The following is an 8,545-nucleotide window of genomic DNA, read 5'->3' as shown; positions in this document are numbered from 1 at the left end:
CCCCTCTTTCGTCCTCATCCATCGGTAACTTTACTTGGAGCTATATTTTTATTCACCACATGATATGTGTTTTGCTTGGAGCGTCTTGTATGATTTGAGTCTTTGTTTGTTAGTTTGCCACAATCATACTTGCTCTACACACCTTTTGAGAGAGACACACATGATTCGGAATTTGTCAGAATACTCTATGTGCTTCACTTATATCTTTTGAGCTATATAGTTTTTGCTCTAGTGCTTCACTTATATCTTTTAGAGCACAGTGGTGGTTATATTTTATAGAAATTATTGATCTCTCATGCTTCACTTATATTATTTTGAGAGTCTTAAACAGCATGGCAATTTGCTTTAATTGTGAAATTTATCTTCCATATTGAGTTCATTGAATATCATGAGAAGTTAGATACTTGATAAGTGTTTTGAGATATAAAGGTGGTAATATTAGAGTGTGCTAGTTGAGTAATTGTGAAATTGAGAAATACTTGTGTTAAAGTTGGCAAGTCCTGTAGCATGCACGTATGGTAAAAGTTGTGTGACAATTTTGACACATAGGTGTTCTTTTATTGCTTTCCTTATGAGTGGCGGTCGGGGACGAGCGATGGTCTTTTCCTACCAATCTATCCCTCTAGGAGCATGCGTAGTAGTACTTTGCTTCGAGGGCTAATAAACTTTTGCAATAAGTATATGAGTTCTTTATGACTAATGTGAGTCCATGGATTATACGCACTCTCAACCTTCCTCAATTTTCTAGCCTCTACGGTACCGCACATTGCCCTTTCTCACCTTGAGAGTTGGTGCAAACTTCGCCGGTGCATCCAAACCCCGTGATATGATACGCTCTATCACACATAAGCCTCCTTATATCTTCCTCAAAACAGCCACCATACCTACCTATCATGGCATTTCCATAGCCATTCCGAGATATATTGCCATGCAACTTTCCGCCGTTCTGTTTATTATGACACGCTTCATCATTGTCATATCGCTTTGCATGATCATGTAGTTGACATCGTATTTTGTGGCAAAGCCACCATTCATAATTTTTTCATACATGTCACTCTTGATTCATCGCATATCCCGGTACACCGCCGGAGGCATTCACATAGAGTCATATTTTGTTCTGAGTATTGAGTTGTAAATAATAAAAGTGTGATGATCATCATTATTAGAGCATTGTCCCATGTGAGGAAAGGATGATGGAGACTATGATTCCCCCATAAGTCGGGATGAGATTCCAGACTAAATAAAAAAAGGGAAGGCCAAAGAAAAAAAAAGGCCCAAAAAAGAAAAAATGAGAGAAAAAGAGAGAAGGGACAATGTTACTATCCTTTTTCCACACTTGTGCTTCAAAGTAGCACCGTGATCTTCATGATAGAGAGTCTCCTATGTTGTCACTTTCATATACTAGTGGGAATTTTTCATTATAGAACTTGGCTTGTATATTCCAATGATGGGCTTCCTCAAAATGCCCTAGGTCTTCGTGAGCAAGCAAGTTGGATGCACACCCACTTAGTTTCTTTTGTTGAGCTTTCATATATTTATAGCTCTAGTGCATCCGTTGCATGGCAATCCCTACTCCTCTCATTGACATCAATCGATGGGCATCTCCATAGCCTATTGATTAGCCGCGTCATTGTGAGACTTTCTACCTTTTTTGTCTTCTCTCATAACCCCCATCATTACACTTTACTCCACCCATAGTGCTATATCCATGGCTTGCGCTCATGTATTGCGTAAGAGTTGAAAAGGCTGAAGCGCGTTAAAAAGTATGAACCAATTGCTCGGCTTGTCATCGGGGTTATGCATGATGAGAACGTTTGTGTGACAATATTGAAACATGGCCTAACTATATGATTTTGTAGGGATAAGCTTTCTTTGGCTATGTTATTTTGATAAGACATAATTGCTTGGTTAGCATGTTTGAAGTATTATTGTTTTTATGTCAACATTAAACTTTTATCTTGAATCTTTCGAATCTAAATATTCATGCCACAATAAAAAGATTTACATTGAGAATTATGCTGAGAAGCATTCCACATCAAAAATTCTGTTTTTATCATTTACCTACTCGAGGATGAGCAGGAATTAAGCTTGGGGATGCTTGATATGTCTCCAACGTATCTATAATTTTTTATTCTTCCATGCTATTATATATTCTGTTTTGTATGTTTAATGGGCTTATTTATACACTTTTATATTATTTTTGGGACTAACCTATTACCGGAGGCCCAGCCCAAATTGCTGTTTTTTTGCCTATTTCAGTGTTTCGCAGAAAAAGGATATCAAACGGAGTCCAAACGGAATGAAACCTTCGGGGGCGTGATTTTTGGAACAAACATGATCCAGAGGACTTGGAGTGGACGTCAAGCAACCAACGAGGCGGCCACGAGGCAGGGGTCGCGCCCACCCATCCCCACCCCCAGGCGCGCCCTCCACCCTCATGGGCCCCTCGTGGCTCCACCGACCTACTTCTTCCTCCTATATATACCTACATACCCCCAAACCATCGAAGAGCACCACGAAAACCTAATTCCACCGCCGCAACCTTCTGTACCCGTGAGATCCCATCTTGGGGCCTTTTCCGGCGTCCTGCCGGAGGGGGCATCGATCATGGAGGGCTTCTACATCAACACCATAGCCTCTCGATGATGTGTGAGTAGTTTACCTCAGACCTTCGGGTCCATAGTTATTAGCTAGATGGCTTCTTCTCTCTCTTTGGATCTCAATACAAAGTTCTCCTCGATTCTCTTGGAGATCTATTCGAGTAATCTTCTTTTGCGGTGTGTTTGTCGAGATCCGATGAATTGTGGGTTTATGATCAAGATTATCTATGAACAATATTTGAATCTTCTCTGAATTCTTTTATGTATGATTGGTTATCTTCCCAAGTCTCTTCGAATTATCACTTTGGTTTGGCCTACTAGATTGATCTTTCTTGCAATGGGAGAAGTGCTTAGCTTTGGGTTCAATCTTGCAGTGCTCGATCCCAGTGACAGTAGGGGAAACGACACATATTGTATTGTTGCCATCGAGGATAAAAAGATGGGGTTTATATCATATTGCATGAGTTTATCCCTCTACATCATGTCATCTTGCTTAAAGCGTTACTCCGTTCTTATGAACTTAATACTCTAGATGCATGCTGGATAGCGGTCGATGTGTGGAGTAATAGTAGTAGATGCAGGCAGGAGTCGGTCTACTTGTCACGGACGTGATGCCTATATACATGATCATACCTAGATATTCTCATAACTATGCTCAATTCTATCAATTGCTCGACAGTAATTCGTTCACCCACCATAATACTTATGCTCTTGAGAGAAGCCACTTGTGAAACCTATGGCCCCGGGGTCTATTTTCCATCATATTAATCTTCCGTCAACAAGCTATTACTTCCGTCGTCTATTTTGCTTTCTTTACTTTTTCTCTTTAACATAAAAATACCAAAAATATTATCTTATCATCTCTATCAGATCTCACTCTCGTAAGTGACCGTGAACGGATTGACAACCCCTTTATCGCGTTGGTTGCGAGGTTCTTATTTGTTTGTGTAGGTACAAGGGACTTGAGCGTGACCTCCTACTGGATTGATACCTTGGTTCTCAAAAACTGAGGGAAATACTTACGCTACTTTACTGCATCACCCTTTCCTCTTCAAGGGAAAACCAACGCAGTGCTCAAGAGGTAGCAGCGCTCCGAAGTCGAATTCCACATTAATGTATTCACACTCAGAGGGTAAGTCTTCATGAATTGAAGATATACGTTACTTCGTGTGTTGCACATCTAAGTCATCAACATGCATAAGCGTTAGGATGTGTGTCCATTCATAGGACATTCGAGGATTCTAAGATATTTAGCTCACATCGTAGCTTGCAAAACCTTTTCTCATCCAAGGGCTTTGTGAAGATATCTGCCAATTGCTCTTCAGTGTTGACGTGAATGATATCAATGTCTTCCTTCAACACATGATCCCTGAGAAAATGATGACGGATTTGAATGTGCTTTGTCTTCGAGTGCTGAACTGGATTGTGAGCAATCTTGATGGCGCTTTCATTGTCGCAGTAGAGTGGCACATGCTTCATGTTGATGCCATAGTCCTTGAGAGTTTGCTTCATCCAGAGAAGCTGAGCGCAGCAAGATCCAGCAGCAATGTATTCAGATTCTGCAGTGGAGAGTGATACACAGTTCTGCTTCTTTGAAGACCAACAGACAAGAGATCGTCCAAGAAAGTGACATGTGCCTGATGTGGACTTGCGATCAACCTTGTCACCAGCATAATCAGCATCTGAGAATCCAACTAGATCAAACTCTGAGCCCTTTGGATACCATAATCCTAGTGTTGGGGTGTGAGCCAAATATCGAAGAATTCGCTTCACTGCTAGGTGATGCGATTCCTTTGGTGCCGCTTGGAACTGGGCACACATGCAAACGCTAAGCATTATATCAGGCCTAGATGCACATAAGTACAGTAGAGAACCAATCATGGAGCGGTATACCTTTTGATCGAACTCTTTACCATTGTCGTCGGGGCCCAATTGGCCTTTGGTTGGCATTGGCGTCGTGTACCCTTTGCAGTCTAGCATTCCAAACTTCTTCAGACAATCTTTGAGGTATTTCTCTTGTGATTTGAAGATGCCATTTCTTTACTAACGAATTCTAAGACCAAGTAAGAACTTCAGCTCACCCATCATGGACATCTGATATTGCTCTTGCATCATATGTCCAAACTCATCAATGTATCTCTTATCAGTGCAGCCGAAGATAATGTCATCCACATAGATTTGGCATACGAACAGTTCACCATCATAGGTCTTCGTGAAGAGAGTGGGATCTAGAGAACCAGGTTTGAAGCCTTTGCTCTTCAGGAAGTCTTTGAGTGTGTCATACCAAGCGCGAGGTGCTTGTTTGAGGCCATACAGTGCCTTGTTGAGCTTGTATACCATGTCAGGATGCTTTGGATCTTCAAAACCAGGTGGTTGTGCAACATACACTTCTTCAAATTTGCCGTTGAGAAAGGCACTCTTTACATCCATTTGGTATAGAAGAATGTTGTTGTGGTTGGCATAGGCTAACAGTATGCGAATGGCTTCCAACCTAGCCACAGGAGCAAAGGTTTCGTCAAAGTCAATTCCTTCCACTTGTGTGTAACCTTGGGCAACGAGACGAGCCTTGTTTCTGACAACTTGACCATGATCATCTTGTTTGTTGCGATAAATCCATTTGGTGCCAATGATGTTGTGCTTGCGAGGATCCGGACATTTGACAAGCTCCCATACATTATTCAGCTCAAACTGTTGAAGCTCTTCTTGCATAGCTTGAATCCATTAGGTTCCATGAAGGCTTCATCAACTTTCTTGGGTTCAGATATAGAGACAAATGCAAAGTGCCCACAGAAGTTTGCTAGCTGTGTTGCTCTTGAACGAGTGAGTGGATCAGGTGCATTGATACTATCAATTATCTTCTCAATCTGGACTTCATTTGCAACCCGAGGATGTACTGGGCGAAGATTTTGCCCTTGCTAATTATTGTCTTCATCTTCAGCATTGGCTTCAGGCTGAGCATTGTCTTCATGCTGATTTGATGCAGGTGCTCTCTTTGCGAGCCGTTAGTTTCATCGAACCGCACATCCACAGTTTCAACCACTTTATAATGAAAGAGGTTGAAGACTCCGTAGGTGTGCAAATCCTTTCTGTAACCAAGCATAAAACCTTCATGTGCTTTCGGTGCAAATTTTGAAGTGTGATGTGGATCCTTGATCCAGCACCTAGCACCAAATACCTTGAAGTAACTAACATTAGGCTTCTTACCAGTCAGGAGCTCATAGGATGTCTTCTTGAAGAATTTGTGAAGATAAACTATGTTGATGATGTGGCAAGCAGTATCAATGGCTTCAGGCCAGAACATCCTTGGAGTCTTGTACTCATCAAGCATCGTACGTGCCATCTCAATGAGGGTTCTGTTCTTGCGCTCCATGATGCCATTCTGCTGAGGTGTGTATGGAGCAGAGAACTCATGCGTGATGCCCAATGTATCAAGATAAGTGTCCATGCCGGTGTTCTTGAATTCTGTGCCGTTGTCACTTCTGATGCGCTTGATCTTGATGCCATAATTAGTCATGGCACGATTGGCGAAACGTCTGAAGACATCCTGCACTTCAGTCTTGTAGAGAATTATGTGCACCCATGTGTATCTTGAATAATCAACAACAATAACGAAGCCATAAAGATGTTCAGTGGTAGTAAGAGTAGAGTAATGATTAGGGCCAAATAAGTCCATGTGTAGAAGCTCAAAGGGGCGTGATGTAGTCATGATTGTCTTCGAGGGATGCTTGGCCCTTGTCATATTCCCGGCTTCACAAGCACCACGTAGATGATCCTTCTTGAACTTGACGCCCTCGATGCCAATGATATGCTTCTTCTTCGAGAGTGTGCAATTTCCTCATAGCCGCATGTCCTAGCCTCCGATGCTAGAGCCAGCACTCTGAAGCTTTTGCTAGAAGACATACGGCAAGCTGTGGTCCTGCGGATAAATCTACCATATACAGATCGTCTATTCGATACCCTTCGAAGACTAGAGATTTGTCAGATTCCATAAGCACAAGGCAACAATATTTTCCAAATATCACAGTCATGTTCAGATCACAAAGCATTGAGACAGACATTAAGTTGAATCCAAGGGATTCAACAAGAATCACTTTATCCATGTGCTGATCCGTTGAGATTGCAACTCTACCTAGGCCCAATACCTTGCTTTTACCAGTGTCAGCGAACGTGATGTGACTTTTGTCAGACGGATGTAGGGTTGAATCCATAAGAAGACTTCGATCACTAGTCATGTGGTTAGTGCATCCACTGTCCATAATCCACTCAGTACCCTTCGGAGCCGTACCCTACAGTGCAGTTAGGGGGATAGGCTTCACGAAGAGAAGTGTGAAGCGCAAACATTTGACGAACAAGCATACTATCAAAGTTCAGATCCTTGTTAGGAAAGATAGGATGTTTGTCAAGAAACCCTGGGATGAAATACATAGTAAGACCATTCTGGCACTTTATCTTGCGTCCCACAAGATGTTTTAGGTCCCCAGCATTAGCGCCAGTAGCCTTTGATTTTGGCTGGAGACCTTTCCCTGCAAAAGAAAGTTAATTCTTCTTAACCACCCACATCTTCAGGGGTGGCTTAGAAGCAATGAGCCTAAGTGCAGCATCTGAGAACTTTGGCTTTGGAGCCCTAGCAAATAGCCTTGCAGGAGGTGGATAATACTCATAAGAATATGTAGAGAAGTTCTTTGTTTTAAGAACATAGCGGTTTGAAGAAACACGCTCATATTCATGAGTCTAAGTATGGTTTCCCTGCAAAACATTGGCGTTAGGGTGACCTTGTGAGGGCCTCGGTCCGTATGAAGCCTTTGGACCATATGAAGCCTTAGGTCTGGGGTTTGTCTTCTTCCCAGGTGGTGTCATGATGACATTCACGGGAAGCTTCTCAAGACAACTGTTGGGCACCCAGATCTTCTTCAAAGGTGGTCCATTCCTGCAGTTAGTACCAATAAACCTGGCAAACACTTCACCATTCCGATTCTTAAACAGCTTATAATTGGCGTCAAAGGATTCATCAATGATAATGGGGTTAGCACAAGTGAAGCCAGATAAGGTGGATGGGTCCACTGAAGAGCCCTTTGCAGCAACCCATGTGGTTTTGGGGTACTACTCAGGCTTCCAGTAAGAACCATCAACATTCATTTTCCTCTCGAACCCAACACCCTCTTTCCTAGGGTTTCGGTTCAGAATCTGTTTCTTCAGGACATCACATAGTGTTTGATGCCCTTTGTGGCTTTTGTACATGCCTGTTTCAAGCAATGTCTTCAACCTGGCATTCTCATCAGCAATAGTAGTGGTATCCTCAGTAGAGGGGTTAGTTACCACATCAACAGTTGAAGATATTGCAACATCAGAGGCAGTGGAACATTCAGCAACAGAGATAGCATTATCACGCTCAAGACATCTTAAACATGGTGGCACAAAGTCTTCCTGAGCGGAACTGGTCTGTTGAGCGAGTAGTGAATCGTTCTCCTTTTGAAGATCTTCATGAGACACTCTCAGTTTCTCTAGATCTTACTTCCTTTGAAGATAATCGTAGGAAAGCTTCTCATGAGTAGCTGAGAGTGTTTCATGACGACTTTCAAGTTCCTCGTACTTAACACGAAGATTTTTAATGTCTTCGATCAAGGACTGAGTTCGATTCATTTCCGCATCCAACAGATCATCGCTTTTGTCTAGCAACTTTTGAATATGTTCCATAGCAGTTTGTTGTTCATTTGCAATTTTAGCAAGAGTCTTATAGCCGGGTTTGGATTCACACTCAGAGTCATCTTCACTGGATGTTTGAAAGTAAGCATCGCGCGAGTTTACCTTGGCACCTCGTGCCATGAAGCAGTAGGATGGAGAAGATGACTCAGGTTCGAAAGTCATCATTTTAAGTGACTCCTTGAATTCGTGGAACCAGGGGTCCTGACGAGTTCGATGACCTTCATAAACATTAGAGATCCGGT

The sequence above is a fragment of the Aegilops tauschii genome, chromosome 3 (assembly GCF_002575655.3).
Source record: "Aegilops tauschii subsp. strangulata cultivar AL8/78 chromosome 3, Aet v6.0, whole genome shotgun sequence".
NCBI lineage: Eukaryota > Viridiplantae > Streptophyta > Magnoliopsida > Poales > Poaceae > Aegilops > Aegilops tauschii.
This window is presented reverse-complemented; position numbering follows the sequence as displayed.